At 43.2% G+C, this 25093-nt stretch overlaps 1 protein-coding gene and 1 pseudogene across 13 annotated transcripts in view; one reads left to right on the top strand and one right to left on the bottom strand.

Moving 5' to 3' along the window:
* sipa1l1 (signal-induced proliferation-associated 1 like 1) overlaps positions 1 to 25093 on the top strand; it is a 459559-nt gene that overhangs the window by 190984 nt on the left and 243482 nt on the right. For 4 of the 13 annotated variants that reach the window (XM_070878865.1, XM_070878861.1, XM_070878858.1 and 1 more), the window contains one exon: positions 5217 to 5312. The exons of 8 other annotated variants lie outside the window; for them this stretch is intronic. The gene's annotated coding sequence lies outside the window, so the exon portion shown is untranslated. Of the gene's footprint in view, positions 1 to 5216; positions 5353 to 25093 lie in introns of those variants that run through there. One more of the 13 variants, XM_070878866.1, reaches the window with a different exon arrangement.
* Positions 957 to 1187, bottom strand: LOC139263642 (U2 spliceosomal RNA; annotated as a pseudogene).

The raw sequence follows: 25093 nt of genomic DNA, 5'->3' as shown, positions 1-25093 counted from the left end.
AGGAAATGCTAAGTGAGGGCTGTTTAATTTAATCCTTTCACTGGTACTACATAATTAAATTTCAGCTGGATATGTGAAGCATATCGTACTATTCGAATGCGAGGGCTTCCCTCTTTATCCAGCACAAAGGCTCGATTGAGTTGCCATTTGTTTGAGTAAATATATTTGGTATAAAAACAGAAAATGCCAGAAATACTCAACTCTGATTCTTTCTCCACAGACTGGCTAACATTTCAGGTTGGTGACCTTACACCAGAACTGGAAAACATTAGAAATGTAACCGGTTTTAAGCAAGTGCAGGGGCAGGGAAAGGCGGGTAGGGGAGGAAAGAACAGAAAGGAAGATTTGTGATAGGGTGGAAGTCAGGAGAGATTGAATGACAAAAGGGATGATGGTGCAAGGCAAAAGGGGCGGTAATGGGACAAGTAAAAAAACAAAAGATGGGTCTACAGGTGATATAAATGGCAATAGCAGAATCATCACCAACAGCTACAGTCTGATAGATATGGGGTTATGGTCTGAAATTGTTGAACTCGATGTTGAGTCCAGAAGGCTATATAGTGCTGAATGGAAAGATGAGATGCTGTTTCTCGATCTTGCGTTGAGCTTAATTGGAACAGTGTAGGAAGCCAAGGTCAGAGTGGGAGTGGAGCGGAGAATTAAAGTGACAGGCCCCTAGAAGTTCGAGGTCACGCTGTTGAGCATATAAACAGGGAGCAGCTTCTGTTATGCCCATAAATGGAATAAAATACTTCTGTAAAAATATTCATTCATGGGTGTTGGCTCATCTCCCAGCACGTTGCAGGGTTTTGATGCACCCTGTTAAAGTGTATAGTTTTTTTTTTATAAATTCGTAGCCAATCGTTTCCAATTCTTTGTCAAGTCACAAACGCCAGAGGTCACCCTGCACCAGTCAAGGATCACTCTGCGCCAATGCTCTTAGCCAAAAGGCCTAGAGCCACTGCACCGTTCCTGGAAGTACTGCAATACCAGGTTCGTGCCATGGAGGTGGATGGGTCAGGTCCCCCACACACCTCCGTGGAGGTGGATGGGTCAAGCCATCCCACCCACCTCCTGTTTACAAAAATGTAAGCATATACCTTCCTGACCAGGGAGGAACCACCCGGAAGTCATGGTGGCTGGTCAGGTTAGTTATGCAGATCTTAGCCAAAAGGCCGAGAAGCGTATAGTTGAATCTTTACAAGGAGCCAATGCTTATCCTGACATACAGATAAAATATTTTCAGTACAGACTGTTCAGACAGCTGAAACCCTCTTGTGAGAGCGGTCACCCAATCTGCGTTTGGTCTCCCCAGTGTAGAGATAGTTGGGTATCTTTATATCCATTTATTTACCTCTTTTGTCCCCTCCAATTTTCTTCCCTCATCTCCCGAAGGCGTTGGTTGTCATTTACAGTTCCTCCAGCAGCAGCCGCCCTCTACTGCTTTACTCAGTTGGTGCTTATTCCTGGGAGGGTTTTGGCACGGTGTTCAACTTTGGAAGGCATCAGAGCCCAGGCTGAGCCTGTACTTGCCTGATATTTTTCCAGCAGTGGTCACTGGATAATGATGTGGAATAGCCCTGAACTTCCACCCCCTCCCTAACCCAGGGCAGTGAGGCCAATTGCAATGTTTACGTGCTTCCCTGGTTCAGTTTAACGAGCTGGAGTAGAAACCTGCCATCTTTTGGTCTTGCAGCTTAGTACCACAGTGCATTTACCCGGTAATCCGTCAAGAGAATTTTTAACTATTGTTTTAAAGTTTAGAGTAAATTGGAATATGGAAATTTAAGGTGGATGTTGCACAGACTAAATGATGCAGCATATCATCCTGTACTCGAGAAGTACATTCTTAAAGCATTGAAATAAATGCTGTTGCTATGGCTATGGCTGTGACTGCAGGACCATTTTGATTGGTTAGCTTGGATACCCCATTGATTGGTGACAGTGTGGTTGCTCAGGGAATGTTCTCTTGTTCAACATGGCGTATTCTGCAGCACATGGGGGTGGGGGGGTGCAGTGGGGAGAAAGACAGCTGTTGAGCATATAAACAGGGAGCAGCTTCTGTTATGGCCATAAATGGAATAAAATACTTCTGTAAAAATATTCATTCATGGGTGTTGGCTCATCTCCCAGCACGTTGCAGGGTTTTGATGCACCCTGTTAAAGTGTATAGTTGAATCTTTACAAGGAGCCAATGCTTACCCCGACATATAGATAAAATATTTTTAGTACAGACTGTTCAGACAGCTGAAACCCTCTCGTGAGAGCGGTTTGTTTAACCCTTTCACTGATACCTCTGTGGCTGCTCTATTTATCCAGCAGGCAGAGTAAATATATCTGGTTGTTGGATATCTCTGTACCCAACTATTTGTATTTCTCCCACCCCTCCCCAATTGAGATGTTAAGTGAAAGTATGTAAATGTACAGTGAGCAAACTAGTGTTTGCAGAGGTGAGAATGGATGCTGCTGAAATGGGAATCGCAGTGTTTGGTTAATGAGCTTTATGATTTAACTCCTCCCACTCCATTCTGAGCATATGGATTTGTTCTGAACTGTACCGAGTGCTGGTTCTGCAGAAATGATCCTGGAGTGTTACTTGTGTAATTGTGTTTCTCCCACTTTGCTTAAATTCTTGCTCAGTTGCATGCACATCACCAGCAAAATATCTGCAAGGTTGTGAAATTTACAACACAAAAATGAAAACTTGTCACGCGAAGGGAGGTGGGGCTGAGCTAAATGCTGTGGACCCAAGAAAATGTAAATGGGCTCTGTTGGTACTCTGCTCCGATGTTGAGGTGATGCTATCAATAAACTGAATGTTTGAAGAATGCCAGCGAGTGCATTCCTGCATGATAAAGCAATCAGAAATCTGACTCGAACCAACATCTGTTTTAAGTGCAACTTCTAGAGTAGATATTGTATTTTTGAGGGATTTCTTTCTCTTTTTTTAAACTACTGATATTTTTGGCTTCCACATTTCATAAGAACATAAGAAATAGGAGCGGGCCATTTAGCCCCTCGAGTCTGCTTCGCCTTCAGTAAGATCATGGCTGATCTGATCTTGGCCTCAGCTCCTCTTCCCTGCCCGCTCCCCATAAACAAAAATGTAAGAAATAGGGTTTCAGAAATTTCAGATAACTCTCATAGGTAAACACTAGTACCCTACATCACAGATATTATTTTTACTTGCCCAGTTATTTAGATAAATTTGTAGTATGCCTAGGGAATGAACAGAGAGCCCTCTTCAGTTTATTTTAGCTACTAGTTTCACGACGTGGTCTTGTGATCCTCCTTGTCTATGAAAGGCAGAGTAATAATATTACACTAGATTTTTACTTAAGCTTTAATTGCCAAACAAATTTATGACAAAGTATTACACGTGTTTACAGCACACTAACAGATCATTTGGCCCAACAGGTCTATGCGGCTGTTCATGCTCTCAACAAGTCTCCTCCTACCCCTCTTCATCTAACCCTATCGGTAGGTCCTTCTATTACTTCGCCCCCCATTTGCTTATCTAACTTTCCCTTAAATGCATCTATGCTAGTCACCTCAACTACTCCTTGTGGTAAGGAGCTCCACAGTCTAACCACTCTCTGGCTAAAAAAAGTTTCTCCTGAATTTCCTACTGGATTTATTAGAATCATAACAGCACAGAAGGAGGCCATTTGGCCTGTCGAGCCCATGCTGGCTCTCTGCAAGAACACTTCAACTAGTCCCACTCCCCCGCCCTTTCCTCGTAGATCTGCACAATTTTTTTCAGGTTCTTATCAAATTCCCTTTTGAAAGCCACGATTGAGTCTGCCTCCACCACCCTTTCTCAGTGCATTTCAGATCCTAACCACTTGCTGCATAAAATAAGTTTTTCCTCATGTCGCCTTTGGTTCTTCTGCCAATCATAATTCTGCGTCCTCTGACTCTTGACCCTTCTGCCAATGGGAACAGTTTCTCTCTATCTACTCTGTCTAGACCCGTCATGATTTTGAACACCTCTTTCAAATCTCCTCTCAACCATCTCTGCTCGAAGGAGAACAACCCCAGCTTCTCCAGTCTATCCATGCAACTGATGTCCTCACCTCTGGAACCGTTCTTGTAAATCTTTTCTGCACCCTCTCTAAGGCCTTCACATCCTTCATAAATTGCGATGACCAGAATTGGATACAAAACTTCAGTTAAGGCTGAACCAGTGTTTTATAAAGGTGAATCATAACTTCCTGGCTCTTGTACTCTATGCCTCTGTCTATGAAGCCCAGGACCCTGTATGCTTTTTTTCACCGTTTTCTCAAACTTCTCTGCCACCTTCAATGATTTGTGCACATATACCCCAGGTCTCTCTGTTCATGCACCCGCTTTGCAATTGTACCCTTTACTTTGTATTGCCTATTGCCTCTCCTCGTTCTTCCTACCAAGTGACTATCTTAGATTTATGGCCCCTAGTTCTGGTCTCGCCCACAAGTGGAAACATCTTCTCTACATTTACCCTATAAAACACTTTCATAATCTTGAGGGATGGGCAATAAATGCTGACCGTGCCAGCGACTCCCACATCTCATGAATTTATTTTATTTTTTTTAAAGACCTCTATCAGGTTGTTCCTCAGTCTTCTCTTTTCTATTAAACAGTGGAACAACAAGCTAATAGTACCACTTACCTAACTACTCGTGTAGTAGAAAATAAGAAATAGCTCACAACTCTTGTCCTAAACAATGGTAAGTAATGTTCTCATGTATCAGCTCTTTTCCTTTTCTCACTATTTGAGGTTTAAGCCTTGGCTCAGTGATAGCACTCTCACTTCTGAGTCAGAAGGTTGTGGGTTCAAGCCCCAGTCCAGAGACTTGAGCACATAATCTAGGCTGACACCCTAGTGCAGTACTGAGGGAGTGCTGCACTGTCGAGAGGTGCCATCTTTTGGACAAAGTATTAAACTGTTTCAGGTAGACATAAAATATCCCATGGCACGATATGAAGAAGGAGGTATATGGCCAACATTTATCCTTCAAACAACATCACTAAAACAGAGTAGCTTGCCATTCAGCTTCACTGTTGTTTCTGGAAACTTGCTGCAAATTATCTGTTGCAACAGTGCTCACACTTCAAAAAGCACATTATTAGGTGTGAAGCACTTTGTGAAATCATAAAAGCTGTTATATAAATGTAAAGTCATTTCTTTATTTTCCTCTCCCCCTCTCTCTCTCTCTCTCTCTCTTTCTCTCTAGGACATAATATCAGCAAAGTTCCTTTTACGCTGCACAGTACTGAGAAAGTTTCCGCTAAGGCAGCTCACGAGCTTCTCCATTGTAAATACCGTGCAGGTACGGAAATTTAAAGGGACTACGCACTAAAAGAAACCAGGTGTGCAGAACAAAGCACAGCTTACAAGGAACACTGAATATGAGTGAGCCAATCTGTATTTTAACTGTGCCTGAGAGAGTTAACAAAGCCAGTACCAAGCTGCACCTTAAGCAAAAATGCTTAATTTTTGTCAGAGGTACTTGATGGGCTCGACCAGTACAGCTCAAACTGCATTTTACAGTAGGTTGTTTGCTGAAATGTAGACTTTTCATTTACATGTACATACATTGGGGGAAATGTTTTCAACCCACTTTCATTTTGTAGTCATTGTTTCCTGTAAAAGGAACCTATTTGACTCGGAACAGCTAGTAGGGCAAATCCTGTTCATTACTCACTTGGGCGATCTTCTGCTTCTCTAATGTGAACTAAATGTTTTGCAAGTGAAACCTTAAATTCATCAACCTAGCCTGCCTGCAATCCCTGGTTCTTTGGGATGGGGATTGAGTAGCAAGGTTTAGAATAATGCAGAGTTAATGTTTCAGGTCAATGACCTTTCGTCAGAACGTTAAGTTTGTTTTTCTCTCCACAGTATTTCCAGCATTTTCCGTTTTCATTTCTAACTTTTTAATGTATTATATAAAGAAATAAATCTGTTTGTATATTACATTTACACGACCACAGGAAGGATCAAGCAGAATGGTACATACAGCTTGAAATCACTTCTTGTGTATCATTATTTGCTATTGTATATGGAAAAAGTCAGAGGTGTCTTTCCCCCCCACCCCCACCGCTGGCCATCTCCATCTCCACGCCACCCCACCCCTCCCTGCTATCTGAAAACCCAATCTGATGTCATGAAAACCTGTATGGTGCTGATGGCATGTCACATGTACACCAAATGGGGGAATTTTAGAGGCATTAGAATCATCTTTAATATAGCAAAAATCCCTCTGCTCTTCCATCTCCCAGCTATCCCCCATTCAAAGTCTATGTATATTTATGTAAATATGTATATTTTTAAATTGAACCTAAATATAAAACTTCACACTGAATTACATCTGCCACATTTTTGCCATTCTGTCATTTTATCAAAATCCCCTTGAAGATTCCGTTTGGTCCTTGGCATTATTGACTCCGCTTTCTACATTAGTACCATCTGAAAATTTGAACACTACTCCCTCTAATCCTATATTCAAATTACTGATGTACACAGTTGAACGGAAGTGGTCCGAGAACACAACCCTGTGGGACACCACTACCCATTTACAACCAACCATAATCTGAGCATCTGCAACATATTGATTTTGTGTGCAGGGTACTTATTCCTGTGCAACAAAACCCAATGTCAGTTCAATTCAAGTCATGTGGTGTAACATCATGATTTAATTGTGAGAACCTTCTTGTAGTTTCTTGTAACCACTCAGTGTTTTTATCTTCCCTTCCTCCCCATTCCCATCATCTCTGTATCCACCACTTTTCCCAAGGAATAATATTGATGACCCGAGGGTGATGGCAAAGCTTCCTCGGCGGGGAGCGGATCCGCTGTTTGCAGGTTGGGGGCAGGAGGTTGCGTCAGGGTTGTGGACATGCTACTCATTCAGGGTGAGGAGGAGGAGGAGGGGATAACTTGTGGGGTGAGGATGGGGTTTGGCCTTCATGTTAAACAACGTTCAGCAGCTTGGGAGGCCGCACATATGCCATTTTTGAAGTTGCTCAGTCAAGCGAAAGAGAAGTTATATGGGAGAGTTGGTTTAGACTATTTGGGGTAAGGGGGGCATGCTGCTCAATCATGAGGGAAGTTCAGTTGGGGAACATGTTACTGGGATGATTCAAGGCAGGCTAGTCAATTGGGATGGGCTGTGATCATCTAGTTTATGACCACATTTTCCAATGTCAGTGTCCAAACCTGAATGCCCACTAAATGTTTGACCGCCATGGAAAAATACGATCGTCTTGTTATACAGCGCCTTATTGACACTTTCCTCTACCAGTTTAAATTGGTAATGAAAAGGGGCTGCTTATCCAGAGGACCGTGGCAGAGGAGGGGGGGGGGGGCGGCGCTTCATATGGCAGACTGTGCACATGGGAGGACGCGTTTCAAGGGAAGACTGCACGTAGGAAGACGAGTGCTCAGGCGATTAGAGCAGAGGGCTGTAAAGTAAATTCACTTACATTTAGATAGCTTCAACTCGATGTATTACAACGTTATCTATGCTAGTTCTTTAAAATGATCAATTCTGAAAGAACTGTTGACAGCAGACATACCGAGGAATAGTTTAGCAATGGGCTGAATAAAAAGTGAGCAGGGGAAAAATTGCTGATTTCAGTAATTTTAAAGTCAGAGGAAGGCTGAAAGACTAGATTAAATGATGGAAATAACAGAATTTTATTTTTTTTAATAAAAGAGACATGAAACCTGAGGTAAAACACGTTGGTAGTGGAACAGTCTGATTGTTTCCCCCCAGAGTTGCTATTTGAGATATTCACAGATTTGGCACAATGTCACCAACCAGCCAGATTATGTTCTTGCAGTTTAACAAGTTGACATAGGAAAATCTCAATATAAATGTGGACACGGAAATTATACTGTGGGAAAAGCTCATACACAACGTAACAACAGGAAGCTAAGTGGTCTTGACAGGAAGTTTGAGCAGAAGGAAGAACTTAATGTACAGTATTATTATAGATAGATGCACCAGTGCCTTCCAGTGCAATAAATTGAAATGAACAGCTGAAAACTAAAGTAGAACAGAGTGACAAATATCAGCTACTTGGAATTCCATCTCATTTAATACTAAAACTTTTAATAATTTTGAAAATAATTAGTACTATAAAAAGCATCTCCTGAACTCACTTTCTCCTCCCCTGTCCCCCACTCTTTTCTACTCTGCTACTTGACCTAGAAGATTGAAAATACTTTTCAGACCTGGCCACTAGACTCTCCAACCTTCGATTAATGAAGTGACCCAAGAAATAAAAGAAAGAACTTGCATTTATATAGTGCCTTTTATGTCCTCAGGATGTCCCAAAACGCTTTACAGCCAATGAAGTACTTTTTGAAGTGTAGTCACTGTTGTAATGTAGGTACCGTGGCAGCCAGTTTTGACACAGCAAGGTCCCGCAAACAGCAAAGTGACAGTGACCAGATAATCTGTTTTAATGATGTTGGCTGAGGGACAAATATTGTCCAGGACACCGGCACCTCTGCTTTTCTAAGAAGTAGTGCCATGGGATATTTTACATTCAGACAGCACCTCTGACAGTGCAGCACTCCCTCAGCACCGCACAGGAGTGTCAAGTGTCAGCTTAGATTTTTGTTTGTCCGTGGTTGGGACTTGAACTCACAACTTTCTGACTCCGAGATGAGAGCGCTACCACTGCGGTGAGGCAAATGCTACTGGCAAAGCTTCTATATATGGGCCTCTTTTAGTGGGACTGTGACACCGTACTGTAAGTGAAAGGTTAAAAGTATCAATCATATTGCTCTGATAACATTGAAGGTTTTCCAGGGTCCTAATGAAGCTATTTTGTCCTCCTAACAGCTGTCTCCTTATCATCTGTCAATACCTATCATCTAAAGATGAGGTCTCTGTGCCAGAATAGCTTTGGATATAATATCTGAACAACACAAGGCTGTCATTCGGAGGTGTGAAACCTGTTCTACAGTGATTTTGTTATTTACCACAATCCATTATATAAAAGAGAATAGTCATTTTCAACTGAATTTTATGTAATATAAAATTGTAAAGTACTACAAAAACAATCCTTTTAAATAACAGAATGTTCCTTTCAGACAAATTTCAGCTTCCTATGATAACGATAGCCCACGCAATGAATATTTCCAATGTTTTTTTGCTCAAACTATAGCCTTATATTCTTGCGACATTATTTGAAATATTTTAAACAAAAGAAGCTGCAAAGATTCAGTATAATTTTGAGTGTTAATGTTGGCGTCAAGCATTGGTTCAGTCTGCAAAGGAAAATCAATAAAAATGGAAAAGGCCCACTTTGAGCAAAACTAAACACTGACAGTCATGGGGGGAGGGAGATAGAAGCTGGAATCTAAACTATAAAATCGGACTGTTTGTCTTGTGTTCATGAACACTGCTACAAAGTATTGCAAAACTAGACACACAGCTGTAACTAATTGGGGCAGAATTAATCTTCAGACATCGTCCCTCCCAACAAGTCCAAGCCCTTCATCCTTCCCAAGATTTCAGCAATTCCCTGCGTCTGCACTACTGTACAAATACAACTCTGATCAAGCACCAAAATAGTTTTATTGTTCCAGACACCCACATGCCCACACATGCAATGGGTCCCATAGAGGAGCTTTTTTTTAGGGGTTTCTACCCAGATATTTTCAACACAAGATATCTGTTGCACATACTCATTCTCTCTCCTTTCCTTTTTCTAGCCCCCGCCCCCGTCTTGGCTTTAATGGTACTTGTCTGTGTGACAGCTGTTGTTGTGCGATATGTTGGAAGACAATATTTTTTTTTAATCTGGGGAAAAATGAAGTTCTAATGATCAAGCTTGTGGAAAAAGACAAGTTTTATGGGCTGTCAAACTGCCTTCAAAGTACTCCACTTAATAAGTGACAGTACATGAAACATCTGCTGTTCAGCAGAAGCGCAGGGACACAAAAGGACATTGTTTTTTCCTATAATCCGCTTCTGGGTTATGTCTCTGTCAATGGCATTGAGAGCATTAGTACAGTACTGTATTTGTTATGACTGAATTGTATAGAAACTCAGCTTTGTTCCCCTTCCTGTTGTTTCTTCATTTTCCCCCCCATCCCCCACCCCCCACACACTCTCTCTCTCTCTCTCTCTCTCTCTCTCTCTCTCTCTCACACACACACACACACACACACACACACACACACACACAAACTGCCAAACTGACTGAACTGAATGTTTTGGAAACTGACCACATTTCTGATTTCTATCTCATTTCTTCCTTCCAATATCTTGAAGGAAAGGTGCAGTTTTAAAATGGTCAAATTCAAATTGGTGCACTGGTAACAAGACCACCGTACACAAACTGATGGTATAAAACCATCTTCAACATTTTTTTTCAGTTTTAATGCACAAACAACCTCTGGCGGCCTGTTGTGCAGTCATCCACATGTTACTGACTGAAAAAGCTCTCACGTCTCTGGCAGTTTTACTGTATTTTTGTTCTTGGGATATGACAACACTGGCGAGACAGTCTTTATTGCCCATCCCTAGTTGCCTTGTAGTCCCTTTCTAGAAGTTTTTTTAATGACAATTAAAATAATAATAACTCAGTAGTTTTCATGATTTAATCTGGTAGCAAATTACCAGATTTATTGATTTCAATTTCTCATGGTAAGTTTTGAATTCACGACCTATGGGTCCAAGCGCCATGACCACTAAGCTACCGTACGTGTACAGACTATTCAGCGTAATCAGTTTGTGTCAGCATTTACCCCCCACATGAGCAAGCATTTGTAATCAAATGTATCCATCCTATTCCCATTGTCTCTTCTACCTATTTTCCTTCAATCACCTATCCATACAAATCTTGAATGTTGACATAGTTTCTGCTTCAATCACTAATCCTGGAAGCGAATTCCACATCCATAAATCTCATGAAAAAGTTTCTCCTGCCCTCTCTTCTAAATCTCTTGCATTTAATCTTCTATCTATGGCCCCTCGTTCTTGACCCCTCAACTATGGAAACAATCTGCATCTATTTACCATGTCCCATACTTTTAAACAGCTCTTTCATATCGCCCCGTAATCGGCGTTGTTCCAACAATAAAAGACCCAACTTTTCAAATCTTCCTTTGTATTTATATTTCCTCATAACAGACAGCATCCTAGGAATTGCATTGAACTCTCATGAAAGGTGCAATATCCTTCCTATAGTGTGGAGTCCAGTACTGCACACACTACTCAAACTGAGGTCTTATTAAGGTTTTATAGAGGCTCATCATGACTTCTTGGCTTTTATATTCTATGGCTCTTGAAATAAAACCGAGAATACAATTAGCTTTTTATTTTACAATCTTGTTAACCTGTGCTGTCTTTAATGTTACGGGAACCTGTACCCCCAATTATAGTATCCTGGAACATAGCACAAATCCTCATTACATAGGATTACATAGGATATACGACACAGAAACAGGCCATTCGGCCCAACCAGTCCATGCCGGAGTTTATGCTCCACTTGAGCCTCCTCCTGTCTTTCCTCATCTAAATCTATCAGCAGAATCCTCTATTCCCTTCTCCCTCATATGCTTGTCTAGCCTCCCCTTAAATGTATCTATACTATTCGCTTCAACCACTCCCTGTGTAGCAAGTTCCATATTCTCACCACTCTTTGGGTAAAGAATTTTCTTCTGAATTCCCTATTGGATTACTTGGTGACTATATTCTATTGATGGCCTCTAGTTATGCTCTTTCCCACAAGTGGAAATATTCTCTCTGTATTCACTCTATCAAAAACTTTCATAATTTTAAAAACCTCAATTAGGTCGCCCCTCAGCCTTCATTTTTCAAGAGAAAAGAGACTCAGCCCATGGATCCTTTCCTGTATACCCTCGCATTTCTGGTACCATCCTCATAAATCTTCTCTGCACCCTCTCCAGTGCCTCTATATCCTTTTTATAATATGGCGACCAGAACTGTATGCAGTACTCCGTGTGGTCTAACCAAGGTTCGAAACAGGTTTAGCATAACTTCCTTACTTTTCAATTCTATACCTCTAGAAATAAACCCTAGTGCTTGGTTTGCTTTTTTATGGCCTTGTGTCGCAACTTTTAGTGATTTGTGTATTTGTACTCCAAGATCCCTTTGTTCCTCTATCCCACCTAGACTCATACCCTCCAAGGAATACGTGACTTCCCTATTCTTCCTATCAAAATATAATACCTCACATTTATCAGTGTTGAACTTCATTTGCCAATTTTATACCCATTCTGCAAGTTTATTAATGTCCTCCTGTAATTTGTTGCAGTCCTCCTCAGTATTGACTGTTTCCCCAATTTGGTGTTATCGCAAATTTAGAAATTGTGTTTTTTTGATTCCAAATTCAAAATCGTTAATGTAAATTGTGAACAACAGTGGTCCCAGCACTGATCCTTGTGGAACACCACTACCCACCTTCTGCCACTCTGAATAGCTACTTTTAACCCCACTCTCTGCTTTCTATCTTGGAGCCAGCTAGTTATCCATTCTGCTACTTGTCCCCTGACTCTGCATTCTCTGACCTTGTTCATCCGTCTATTAAGAGGTACCTTATCGAAGGCCTTTTCAAAATCTAAATATATTACATCTACTGCATTATGATTGTCAACTCTCTCTATTAATTCAAAAAATTCAATGAGGGTCAAGCAAGATTTTCCCTTTTGAAATCCATGCTGACTATTCATTATTATATTTTGGGTTTGTAGATATTCTATTTTCTCCTTTAGTAGGGATTCCATTACTTTCCCTACCACCGATGTTAAGCTGACTGGTCTATAATTCCCTGGACATGTTCTATCCCCTTTGTTAAATATGGATATTATGTTAGCTACCGGCTGGTCCTCTGGCACTGCATTTCTGCTATCTTCTTCCCTAGATTCTTTTAAAATGCGTGGATCCAATCCATCTGGACCAGGGGTTTTATCCTCCTGAGTTTCATTAGTTTATTTAATATATCCCCTCTTTTTTTATTTTAAATGTACTTATCGTATTACTAATCTCATCATCATATCCACCTGTTCTATCTCCCTGGTAAATACTGAAGCAAAGTAATGATTTAATATTTCTGCCATCTCTCTATTTTTACCTGCGGTATTATCCTGTCTTTCTTATTCCTGGGCCTAATAATTTAAAGTTTTAAAATATTAAATATTTAAAACATGCCTACTAGTGCCTTTGCGCCTAAAAAAAAGTCTTAAAAAAAAGTCTCCTCGAACAGGCGCAGTTGGCGGAAACTCGGCATGCTCATCATTTCGATCCGGTTTTGAGGACAGAGCCCGGTTTCAGCGAATGAGCGTTATAAAAATCATGGGAAACTCTAGGTCCATGGCATTTAATTTTGAGTTACTTATCCCTAGTGGCATTGAGCACCAATGTGAAAAGAAAGACTTGGATTTATATAGCGCCTTTCACAACCACCGGACGTCTGAAAGCGCTTTACAACCATTTAAGTACCTTTTGGATTGTAGTCACTGTTGTAATGTGGGAATGTGCCCCCCAAGTCGCTGACATGTAACAACATCCAATGAATTTAAACAATTACTCCCAGCTTAAAAACAGAGAAATAATTAGAGAGAAATATTATACAGACACGCATACAAATATTAGTTTAAAAAACTTTAGTCGAGAGACACTGAAAGCTGTCGGGAATCCTTCTATGCATTAAACAGACTTACTGCAAAATCCAAGCAGCTTCAAGCAACTGGGCAAGTGAGCTAGAATTAGTTTTACACGCACCATCGGATAAGAAGCAACAAGGAGCTAACCGTAAAATGACTTTCCGATTGGAATAACTGGCCTGCTGCTTAATGTAGATTGAACCGTGGAAGGCTCCATCCTTTCCTTAACTGTAACTTAACTTAATGCACTATGTTTGATGCAGGAAAAATGGGAATACACAAGAACACCCAAGAAATAGAAGCAGGAGAAGGCCATTTGGCCCCTCGAGTCTGCTCCGCCATTTAATAAGATCATGGCTGATCTGGTCATGGACTCAGTTCCACTTCCCTGCCCACTCCCCATAACCCTTTGTTCCCTTATTGCTCAAAAATCTGTCTTAAATATATTCAATGACCTCCACAGCTCTCTAGGGCAGAGAATTCCAAAGATTTACAACCCTCTGAGAGAAGAAATTCCTCCTCATCTCAGTTTTAAATGGCGGCCCCTTATTCTGAGACTATGCTCCCTAGTTTTGTCCAATCAATATGAAGGTTAAAATCGCTCATGATTAATGCCGTTTCTTTTTTACAAGCCTCCATTATTTCTTGATTTTTATTCCGTCCAACAGCGTAGTTACTGTTAGTGGGCCTCTTGACTATCCCCACCAGTGACTTTTTCCCCTTTATTATTCCTTACCTCCACCCAAACTGATTCAACATCTTGGTCTTCTGAGCCAATATCGTTTCTCACTAATGCACTGATCTCATCCTTTATTAAGAGAGCTACCCCACCTCTTTTTCCTTTCTATCTGTCCTTCCGAATTGTCAAATACCCCTGAATATTTAGTTCCCAGCCTTGGTCGCCTTGCAACCACACTTCTGTAATGGCTATCAGATCATACCCATTTGTATCTATTGATGCCGTCAACTCATCTATTTTGTTATGAATGCTGCATGCTTTTAAATCTGTTTTTTTTAATCATTTTTTCCTGTTTTGACCCCACTTTCTGATTCACTTTTATGTTTATACATTCTGTCCCTGTCGGGCTCTGGTTTTCATCTCCCCTCCCCCCCCCCCCGTGCTACCCTGCTCTATTGCCTTCTCCTTATTCTTTGACTTTTTAAATTGTCGCTCACCTGAAACCGCCCCCCCCCCCCCGCCTAATTAGTTTAAAGCCCTCTCTACAGACCAAACCCCATTTCTCCAACACCAGTCTTTGAGACACGTGTTTAACTCTCTGATCATACCATATGCAAATGTGCCCGTGGCTCAGGTAGTAATCCAGAGATTATTACCTTTGTGGTTCTGCTTTTTAATTTGGCCCCTAGCTGCTCATACTCTCTCAGCAGAACCTCTTTCTTTGTCCTACCCATGTCGTGGACCACGACAACTGGATCTTCCCCCTCTCACTCCAAGTTCCTCTCCAGCCCTGAGGAGATGTCCTTAACCCTGGCACTGGGCAGGCAACACAGCCTTCGGGACTCACGCGCTCGGCTGCAGAGAACCTTATCTATCCCCCTTATGATACTGTCCCCTACCACTACAATGTTGAGTTTGGTTCTTCTTACTACTTGTCTTCAGGTGAGTTGGTATTGTTTAAGCTGCTCTCTTTACCTCTGCTCCGATTGGCTGCTGGAGTTGGGTCTCGCGCTGTTTTGTAGACATTCCACAATGAAGCTTCTAGGCGTACATCACCTGTTTTTAACTAAGATTTACACATGACTTTCTGATTTCCAACACGGCTGAAAATGGCCCTGGAACACAGGAAATTTGATATTAACAGGGTGCACATCATCCAGAGGACAAATTGAGCAATGACATCACCCCACAGCGAATCCATTCTCTATTTGGCCGCATTGCATGTACACATACATGTACTGTTTCTGTTATTTTCTGGAAATCAATGGTAGTGTGTCACCCAGGAACTTGCAGTGATTATTTTGTAATTGTTGAGTCTTCATTGTGGTGGATGACATAGCTTGAACTGATTCTTTTTGAGACCATTGATTATAGTACGGATTTGCAATCTTCCCCATGTAGCCATCATTCTCCATATAATGTGAACTGGAGTTTTAGGGGCCGAAATTGCCCCTTTGCACAGGGCCGGGTTGCACTAAAAGGTTTTCGCCCGGGCACTGCGTGCACAGGGCTCCCCCCCCCCGGAATTGCCCCCAGGACTTTGCCGGTCTAGAGGGATTTGCACTGTGCCACAGCGCTAACGTCATCGCGTGCCTGCCAACTCCAAATCACTCCACGCCGACCCCTTTGTGCCCCGCCAGGGTGAGGTCTGCGTGGGGCGATGTCATCGACTGTTTCTCGGTGCGAGAAGCTGTGGTGGCTGTGGCACCCCAGCTGCTCCTGAAGGGGAAGTGCTAACAATGGCGCTCGCTGGTTCTGCCAGGCCACCAGTGGGCAAGTCCGGCACCCCCTCTTGGTCAGGCCAACACCCTCTCTGGTGGCCCAGTGAGTGGCACTGAAGGTGCTGCTCAGATCTTTGCGAAGCGGCAGCTGACGCGAGCGCCCCAGGAGTGCCGAAAGAACACACGGTTAATTCTCCCACCATTTTTTTCCAGAAAGAGGACAAATCCGCGCCGACTCCGGTGTCTCCTGCGCCAGTGCAAAATGATTCGAATTATGTGCTGCAAATCCAGCGCGGGGCAATCTCGGCCTTTTCATTTTTGTAAAGAAAATTAAGCACATTTTAATCAAATTTGCATGATCCTGATATAGTTCAAGCTTCTGTTTGGTACTTTCTGTTATCTGCAACCCTCAGTGTTATTGTCCTGTAATGGTCTCCACTGTATCCGTGTGTGTGTTTGTGTGTCTGCCCTGTGACATGCTGTGAAATAAAACCCGATGTCACTGTGCAAAGTGTAATCAATAGTTGGATTAATTCACAAGGCACAATAGTTTATTTTGAACAGTATTCATGTCCTCGCCGATGAATTCCATGACGCACTTCCAGTGTTTGTATGTGTGTGTTTTTCCTCTGTTATTCCTTTGTTATTCAGACCTCAGTAAATTGCAGTGATGATTGTGTAACTTTCATATTGGGTTTACTTGAACACTCAACAGCACAACTATAGATATTGTCCTTCCCTACTTGTTTGGGATAGAAGAATTGGAGGTAATTATTTAATCATCTCATACGATGCTTAAATTATTCCACATGTATTTTAATTACCTCTCAATTAAAGCACAAGTTTGTGCCGTTCGCAAGTTCTCCCTCACAGTGAGTGTATCACTGTGATACAATCACTGTGTTTTATTGCAACACTACAGTGGTGACTGCTATAAATTTTTAACCCTGCTCTAGTGAAATTGAGACAGTTATTATGGGCTCAAAATTGGCCAGGAGTTGCTCTGTTTTTTTTGCACATTCAATTTGCGCCATTGTAAGTGAGTTAGTTAGGATTTGTTTAGTTTAGTTTAGTTTTTCTCAAAAGAGGGTATTACCAGCCACTCAAGCCAGTTTTGGCCATTTAGGCCACTTTGGCCAGCTAATAGTTACTCCAAATCTATTTAGGCCAGCGTATGTGGCCACTTGTGAAAACCCTTGCGGAGAGTTAAGAAATCAGCGAAGGTAGGTACATCGGAGGCCAGTAGAACTTAATGACTTGACTCAAGAATGTGAATAGGATCAAACAGCTATACAGGACATCATATGACAAACTTCGCTAAGTTAATTTACTATACAACAGAAACATTCATGGAAGCTTAAACTACAACAATAAAAGAAGTAAAAAATAGTTGAATTAAATTGCTCTAATCTCACAACTAATTTCAACAACTATTTGTTTGCAATGATTATACTGGGCCAAAATTGAGCCCATATTATCTAAATAAAGTCTACTTCAATAAATAAGATATTCTCTGTCACTTATGTTCTTCTTTCACAATAGCACCAGGTCAATAGGCTTGACAAATGGTCACCACTATTCACACGAGACAAAACATATTTACATAATTTTTTCAAAATATCAAAATACAAAATAGAAGTAAGTAAGTCCTACCCTACCTTCATCTTCAGCCCGGGAAGGCAATGGGCCAGCCTGTGCGGTAGGCCACTCGGCCTGGGATAGGGACGGGACGCACCAGCAGCCGGTATGATGATGATGATGATGATGATGATTTGGTCCCACGCTGCAGCAACACACTGAGAGGCTGGGGGCAGGAGCTACTGCGCATGCGTGCACACTCCAACGTACATGTGCAGATGTCCCGGAACTGTTTTCAGCGCAGGATGCTCGCTGCGCCCCCGACCCAACTGGTCACGCTGCACGAAAACCTGGGAGAGGCCGGACAGCGTCCAAAGTGGGGAATGATTTTTTTCGGAGCACTTTTCATCGCAAAAAAGTGGCGCATCTCCAGTGAGCTCCGAAAAAAGGGAATGGGCCAATTTTGAGCCCACAGGAAGTCTGATTGTGCCAATTTTTCTTTGCTGTTGTCTTTAGTAAAAAATGCTCCGAGGAAAGAGGGGGAAAAGTGAGTCACAGTGCAACATTTTATTATGAAGTAGTTGCATCTATAAGTCTTCTGAAGGAACTATTTAAAAGAAAGTAGTAGTGGAAGCCAGATTTAGAAAAACAGTGATGTGATCATGGACTTGAATTATGGTGTCCGTTCCCAGCAGTTGGGCACAGGACATCTTGAAGTATGTGTGGGAGGATTTACCTCTGACTTCAGCACATCGTAGAAACAAAGAGTACAATCTCTTGGAAGTAGATCCAAAGAATTATATTTGTCTTTGTAAAGGTCAGTTCTGATGGATTTATAAAGCTCCATCCCTCAATGTTTCCTGTGTACATTTGAGAATTGTGATGTTGTATTTTATTAGTTAGATTTGTGTTGCACATCTGAACTCGGGCATATTCTACATTAGCTCAGGATTGAATTTAGGTGTCCAGCGATTCTCTGACATCTGGAGTGAATTTTGAAAGCTGAAGGTTATTGGTTGCAATGTTCCAATCCACTGGGCAGCCACTGGAAGTTTAAGCTTATTTGTGTGAACCCACAATATAGCGTATTTTTAAATGCACAGTGTATGTTCCTAGCAACACCCCTCTTTAGTTTCATGTGTGATACCCACCGCTGGTTGTGGAAAAGATTGTTGGCCTGGAATTTGCAGTCTGGATGACGTTGAACTGGCAGCGTTTGCCGTCATTCCACAGTTGAAACTAACTGCAACTTTGGGATTTGGCGCAAGCGGAAATTCTGAAGTTGCAGTCATTCATTTTGTAACACGGGCTGTGCTCCCCCCGCCAAAGCTGACAATCGGTGAAATCTCGCAAATGAGGGAAACTGACAAAAACTTTGGCTCTTCTACAGGAATAACATTTTTCAATTCCCCCACTAAAAGTTAGACCCAAAGGGATTGGTGTAACTGGGGTTATAACAGCATATTGACTGCTAAACAAAGGTCATGGCCCCGAAATCTAATTTTAATTTTGTGCAGTGCCAAATTTATCCATTTCAATAAAAAGTAAAATTTTTAAGAAACTTTGGAGCTGAAATTCGGGTACTTAGTACTTCCCGTTAACACCCGTGGGGGTGCTAACTGGGCACAAATGAGTTTTCTCCCGGGCGCGGCGAGAACAGCGCCTCTCGCTAAATTCGGCGGGGGTTTTGCGGAGGTGCTAACAGGTAGCGTGCCGCATACTGTGCCTGGCAATGACGTCCTTCATGGAGACCAAAACTGTATGCAGTACTCTAGGTGTGGCCTCACCAATACCCTGTACAGTTGTATCAAGACTTGCCTGCTTTTATATTCCATCCCCCTTGCAAAAGGCCAACATTCCATTTGCCTTCCTGATTACTGACTGTACCTGCATACTAACTTTGTGTTTTATGCACAAGGATCCCCATGTCCTTCTGTACTGCAGCATTTTGTCAACTCTCCATTTAAATAATAATTTGCTTTTTTATTTTTTCTGCCAAAGTGGATAACCTCACACTTTCCCACATTATATTCCATTTGCCAAATGTTTGCCCACTCACTTAGCCTGACTATATCCCTTTGAAGATTTTTTGTGTCTCCCTCACAATTTGCTTTCCCATCCATCTTTGTATCATCAGCAAACTCGGCTATATTACACTTGATCCCTTTATCCAAGTCATTAATATAGATTGTAAATAGTTGAGGCTCCAGCACCGATCTCTGTGGCATCCCACTAATTACCATTTGCCAACCGGAAAATGACCCATTTATCCCAACTCTCTGTTCTCTATTAGTTAGCCAATCTGCTATCCATGCTAATATATTACCCCCAATTCCGTGAGCTTTTATCTTGTGCAGTAACCTTTTATTGGCACCTTATCGAATGTCTTCTGGAAATCTAAATACACCACATTCCACTGGTTCCTCCTTATCCACCCTGTTCGTTACATCCTCAAAGAACGCCAGCAAATTTGTCAAACATGAATTCCCTTTCATAAATTGAGTAGCGCTCTGCAATTAGCGCCTCATTTATCGTCTCTTTCCATCTAGGGGGTGCTAATGCCCAATTTAGCTATAGTTCACAATCGTTTGCGCCTGGCGCTAACTTTTCTTTTCGAAGTTTAAAAAAAAATGTTTGTTCACCTTAATTTTGGTTTTGCCTTTTTCCCATGTGAGAGCCCCAATCTTTGTTTTGCTCTCTGTAACATCTTTTCAAAAGTTAGAATTTTAAGAGCTCACTCACTTCCTTGTTCACTGTGCGAATTCTGCATTTTGATTGACTGCTTAGACAGCAGCTCACACGAGGAGAGCCCCACTAAACTCCGTTGATTTCAGTTACACGTGGGAAAATCCAAACTTCTCGACACAGAGATTGCAAGATCTTTGTACAAAGCTTACTTCGGGGCCAGCAGCAAACACTTTTGCTTCGCCGCTGACTGTTTTCCAGGGTGTGCAATGTGTCAGACACACCCAGTATGTCATGTTGACAGGGTTTGGTGGTTTGTAAATGAAACAATATAGCTCTGAACCTAGGGTGTAATGAAGATATTTTGCCTCATACAAAGATTTTATTGGTAAATTAATATTCCGTTTACCACAACCAAACAAGCATGGTACTTCTGAAATAATAGATCACATCTTATTCATATCTCTTTATAAATTCAGTGAACAGCAGTGAAACAAATAACTTGACATGCAAGTAACTAGTTTTTTCAACAGTGACAAGTGGTGGCAAATAATGAGTAAATGTTTACATACTGAAACTGCGATGAAGTAGATGTAGAGGGATTGCTCATCAGATGCATTTTCTCTCTCTCATTTTCTTTGCTCCCCAAGTGGCATTCTTGATGTGTGACCCTCGATGGTGAGTGTTGCCAGATTATTGCACCGTGGGATCCGTCACAGTTGAGCCCAATCAATGTTGTTACATTTTTGGATTTTATGTTTGATATTCCAATCTAACTAGTAGCATCATCCCCAACGAACTGGAGTGCATCTTTACCTGACCAGTTTCTAGGTAAACGATAGCAAGACCCAGGGATCAAACATAGAACATCTTGCATTGCAGCTGCCTGAAGTTCAGTGGTAATCATGTCCTGCCATGTGATTCCCTTTGTCTTCAGTAGTAATATAGGGCCCAAGTTTCAGGCCGCGCCTAGAACGGCGCAGCCCCGACCTGTACGCCCGTTTTTCGCGCCACAAAGTGCGCCTTAAAAAAAACTTACCTATTCTCCGCCACCCTGCAGGTCCTCTGGAGTTGGGCGCAGCGCAGCACGAGCTGTAGGGGGCGGAGCCAGGTCCCTGCGCTGAAAACAGTGCTGGGACCTCTGCACAGGCACGCTACAGTGGGCGCGCATGTGCAGTAGCTCCAGGCGCCCAAAACTGTGTAGGAGGGGCCCGAAGCACGCAGCCCCTTGCCCTGGCCGAATGGCCTCACTGGGGCTGTATCGATCAGGCTGCCTCCCACGCCCAGCTCCTGCTTCCTCCCGACCGGACCCGAACCGACTTGACCGCCGCCCCCCCCCCCCGACCTTCACTCACGACCTTCCCCCGACCGACCTCTGCTCCCGACCTTCCCACCGCTCCCCCCAACCAACCTCCGCTCCCGACCGATCTCCGCGCCCCCCCCCGACCGATCTCCGCACCCCCCCCAAACGATCTCCGCCCCCCCCCCCCCCCGAACCGATATCCGCCCCCCCCCAACCGATCTCCGACCGACCGACTCCCCTCCCCTCCGCCCCGACCCGCGCTCCCGACCCCCCCCGGACCCCGGCCCCGACACCACCTCCCTGTCAATCCGGTAAGTCTAAGCTCGAAGTCTTGGGCCCGGCCGAGCCCGGCCCGTTCAGCCTCCCTCTCCTTTCTTTCTCTCTCTCTCTCTCTCTCTCTCTCTCTCTCTCTCTCTCTCTCTCTCTCTCTCTCTCTCTCTCTCTCTTCCCCCCCTTCTCCCCCCAACCCTTCTCCCCCCCCCACCTCCCGCCATTCTCCCCCCCTCCCCTCCCTCCTTCCTTCCCCCTCCCCTCCCTCCTTTCTCACCCCCCTCCCTCCATTCTCACCCCCCCCTCCCTTCTCATCCCCCCCTCCCTTCTCACCCACCCTCCCCTCCCTCCCTTCTCACCCGCCCCTCCCTTCTCTCCCTCCCTCCCTTCACAACCCCCTCCCCTCCCTCCCTTCTCACCCGCCCCTCCCTTCTCTCCCTCCCTCCCTTCACAACCCCCTCCCCTCCCTCCCTTCTCACCCCCCTCCCACCCCCACTCCCCCATTCCACCACCCCTCCTCCCCATCCCCTCCACCCATCCTCCCCCTCCCCTCCACCCATCCTCCCCCTCCCCTCCACCCCTCGCTGTCAGAAACACAGACACTGACAGACAGAGAGTGAGAGAGACACACACAGACAGACCGAGAGATAGAGACACTAACAGACACACACGGGGGTGGGGGGGGGGCGTCCCAGAACGCTGTTGGAGGACTCCCGGTGCTGCAGTCAGTAAGTAGAAAATGTTTTATTTATTGATTTTTAAAAATTTTTTATTTTTTATTAATTTTTTTGATTGATTTATTGGTTGATTTATTTAGCATTTATTATTGATGATGACTCTTTTTGTAAAATTGAAGTGTTTAATGTTTGTAAACTTCCCTTTAAACCCCCCCCCCCCCCATTCCCTACGCCTGATTTGTAACCTACGCCTGATTTTCTAAGTGTAGACAAGGTTTTTCTGAGCATACAAAAATCTACACTTACTCCATTCTAAGTTAGTTTGGAGTAGTTTTCACTGTCTAAACTTTCAAAATGGGCGTAAGTGGCCGGACACGCCCACTTTTGAAAATAAAAATCTGTTCCAAACTGAAACTGTTCGAACTGACTAGAACCGGAGTAAACTAAATGCCGAGAATTGTAATTTCTAAGATACTCCATTCTAAACCAGTTGCTCCAAAAAAACAGGAGCAACTCAGGCCGAAACTTAGCCCCATAGACTCAGAGACTGAGGCAACTTATTTAGCAAAGTACAGATAAATGGACGAAATGCTGTCTTGTCCTAAACACAGTTGTCAATCAAAAATCAGCATGCCTGGATATCCGGATTGTGTGTCAGGTGATCTGAAACCCAGTTAGAGAACGTGTGAAGTCATGGAGAACAAAATACATCAACAAACGAGCTTTTTAAAATTACAATTACCATTTTTCCCCCAATGAAATAAGATATTTCTTCCCCTCCCCCCACCCACACACCAGTTTAAAATCTGTGGTAGTTGGAACTTTGTCCATCTAGTCATCATAATTCAGTAGCCCGATGCCTCTGCATTCAGTCTACATTAGCATATTAATTGATCATTTGACTCAAATCAAAATTCAGACTTACTGATACAGAAACACTTGCTTATCGATACTTAATCAGGCAACCTGTCTGGGTTACCATCCATGCACAATGGCAACATTTATACCAAGGTCTTCTAGAGCTAGGCACATCTCTGCCCTGCCCTGAAGTGAGAATATTCGCCAGACAATGATGTAACTTTGTTCCAGTTTAAACTGTTGGCAATGGTTGACCGTAACCTTGTATATACCGTCACTAATAATGACATTCAAAAAGTTATCTTGAATACAAAATGTTTCATATGTATCATGCGTATTCTTACTGGTCGTCCACGTGGTCTTTCCTGTCCTGGGGTGAGGACAAGATTAGGTTTAGCTTCTGTATCTTCCATGATTCAGTAGGTGACCAACTCATAGAAATGAGGTCCTGTATTCATACCAATGTTTTAGTGCCTCAGCGGGTATTCCATCTGCTCCTGAGGCATTGTTGTTCTTCTGTTGTCGGATAGCCTTTTCTACCTCATGCCGGCCTGGGGTTGTGCTGAGATGGTGGCGGGTAGCATGCTGCGGGACGCAGTTGAGATCACTCGCACCGAAGACAGAGTCTCGGTTAAGGAGATACTTGAAGTGCTCCTTCCAGCAGGCACTGACTGCCTCTCTGTCGTTGATGAGTAACTCCGTTCTTGGCCAGCAGTGGGATAGAACCTTGGGTGCTTTGGCCGTAGGTGGTTTCACTACGCTAAAGAATCCACCACGAAAGTTCCTGCGCTTTTTCCACCCACCATCTGTTCTTTAGGTTGCGTTTTTTTTGTTGGACCGCGGCCTTTGGATGTCTGTAGAGCTGCTTTCTTGCTCTCGAGTTGTGATGCTGTTTCCAGTTCAAGAATGCCTTGCGCTTGCGGCTTATTAGCTCCTGGATATCCTGGTCGTTTTCATCGAATCAGTCTTGGTGTTTTCTGGTCGAGGACCGAGCGTCTCTTCACAGGTGCTAATTATGGAAGCCTTGAGGGCAGACAAGGCGCTGTGGACACTCTGCGTCTCTGGGTCACTGGGAGTCATCAGATTGGCAGTGAGGCACTGGCTGAATAGGGCTTTCTTAACAGGATCTTTGAGTGCTCCAGTGTTGATTTTCCTGCAGCATTGATTCTGTTGCCATCGCTGTTTTGGGGCAACATTGATGGTGATAGACAGAGCAGATTAGGCAGTGGTTCATCCAGCAGTCGTCAGCTCATGTCATGGCGTAGGTGATACATAGAAACATAGAAAATAGGTGCAGAAGTAGGCCATTCGGCCTTTCGAGCCTGCACCACCATTCAATAAGATCATGGCTAATCATTCACCTCTGTCCCCTTTCCTGCTTTCTCTCCTTATCCCTTGATCCCTTTAGCCGTAAGGGCCATATCTAACTCCCCCTTGAATATAGCCAATGAACTGGCATCAACAACTCTCTGCGGTACGGAATTCCGCAGGCTAACAACTCTGAATGAAGAAGTTTCTCCTCATCTCAGTCCTAAATGGCTGACCTCTTATCCTTAGACTATGTCCCCTGGTTCTGGACTTCCCCAACATCGGGAACATTCTTCCTGCATCTAACCTGTCCAGTCCCGTCAGAATTTTATATGTTTCTATGAGATCCCTTCTCATCCTTCTAAACTCCAGTGAATACAGGCCCAG

The sequence above is a fragment of the Pristiophorus japonicus genome, chromosome 4 (assembly GCF_044704955.1).
Source record: "Pristiophorus japonicus isolate sPriJap1 chromosome 4, sPriJap1.hap1, whole genome shotgun sequence".
Lineage (NCBI taxonomy): Eukaryota > Metazoa > Chordata > Chondrichthyes > Pristiophoridae > Pristiophorus > Pristiophorus japonicus.
The sequence above is the reverse complement of the archived record's forward strand: the minus strand, read 5'-3'. Positions and strand labels throughout refer to the sequence as shown.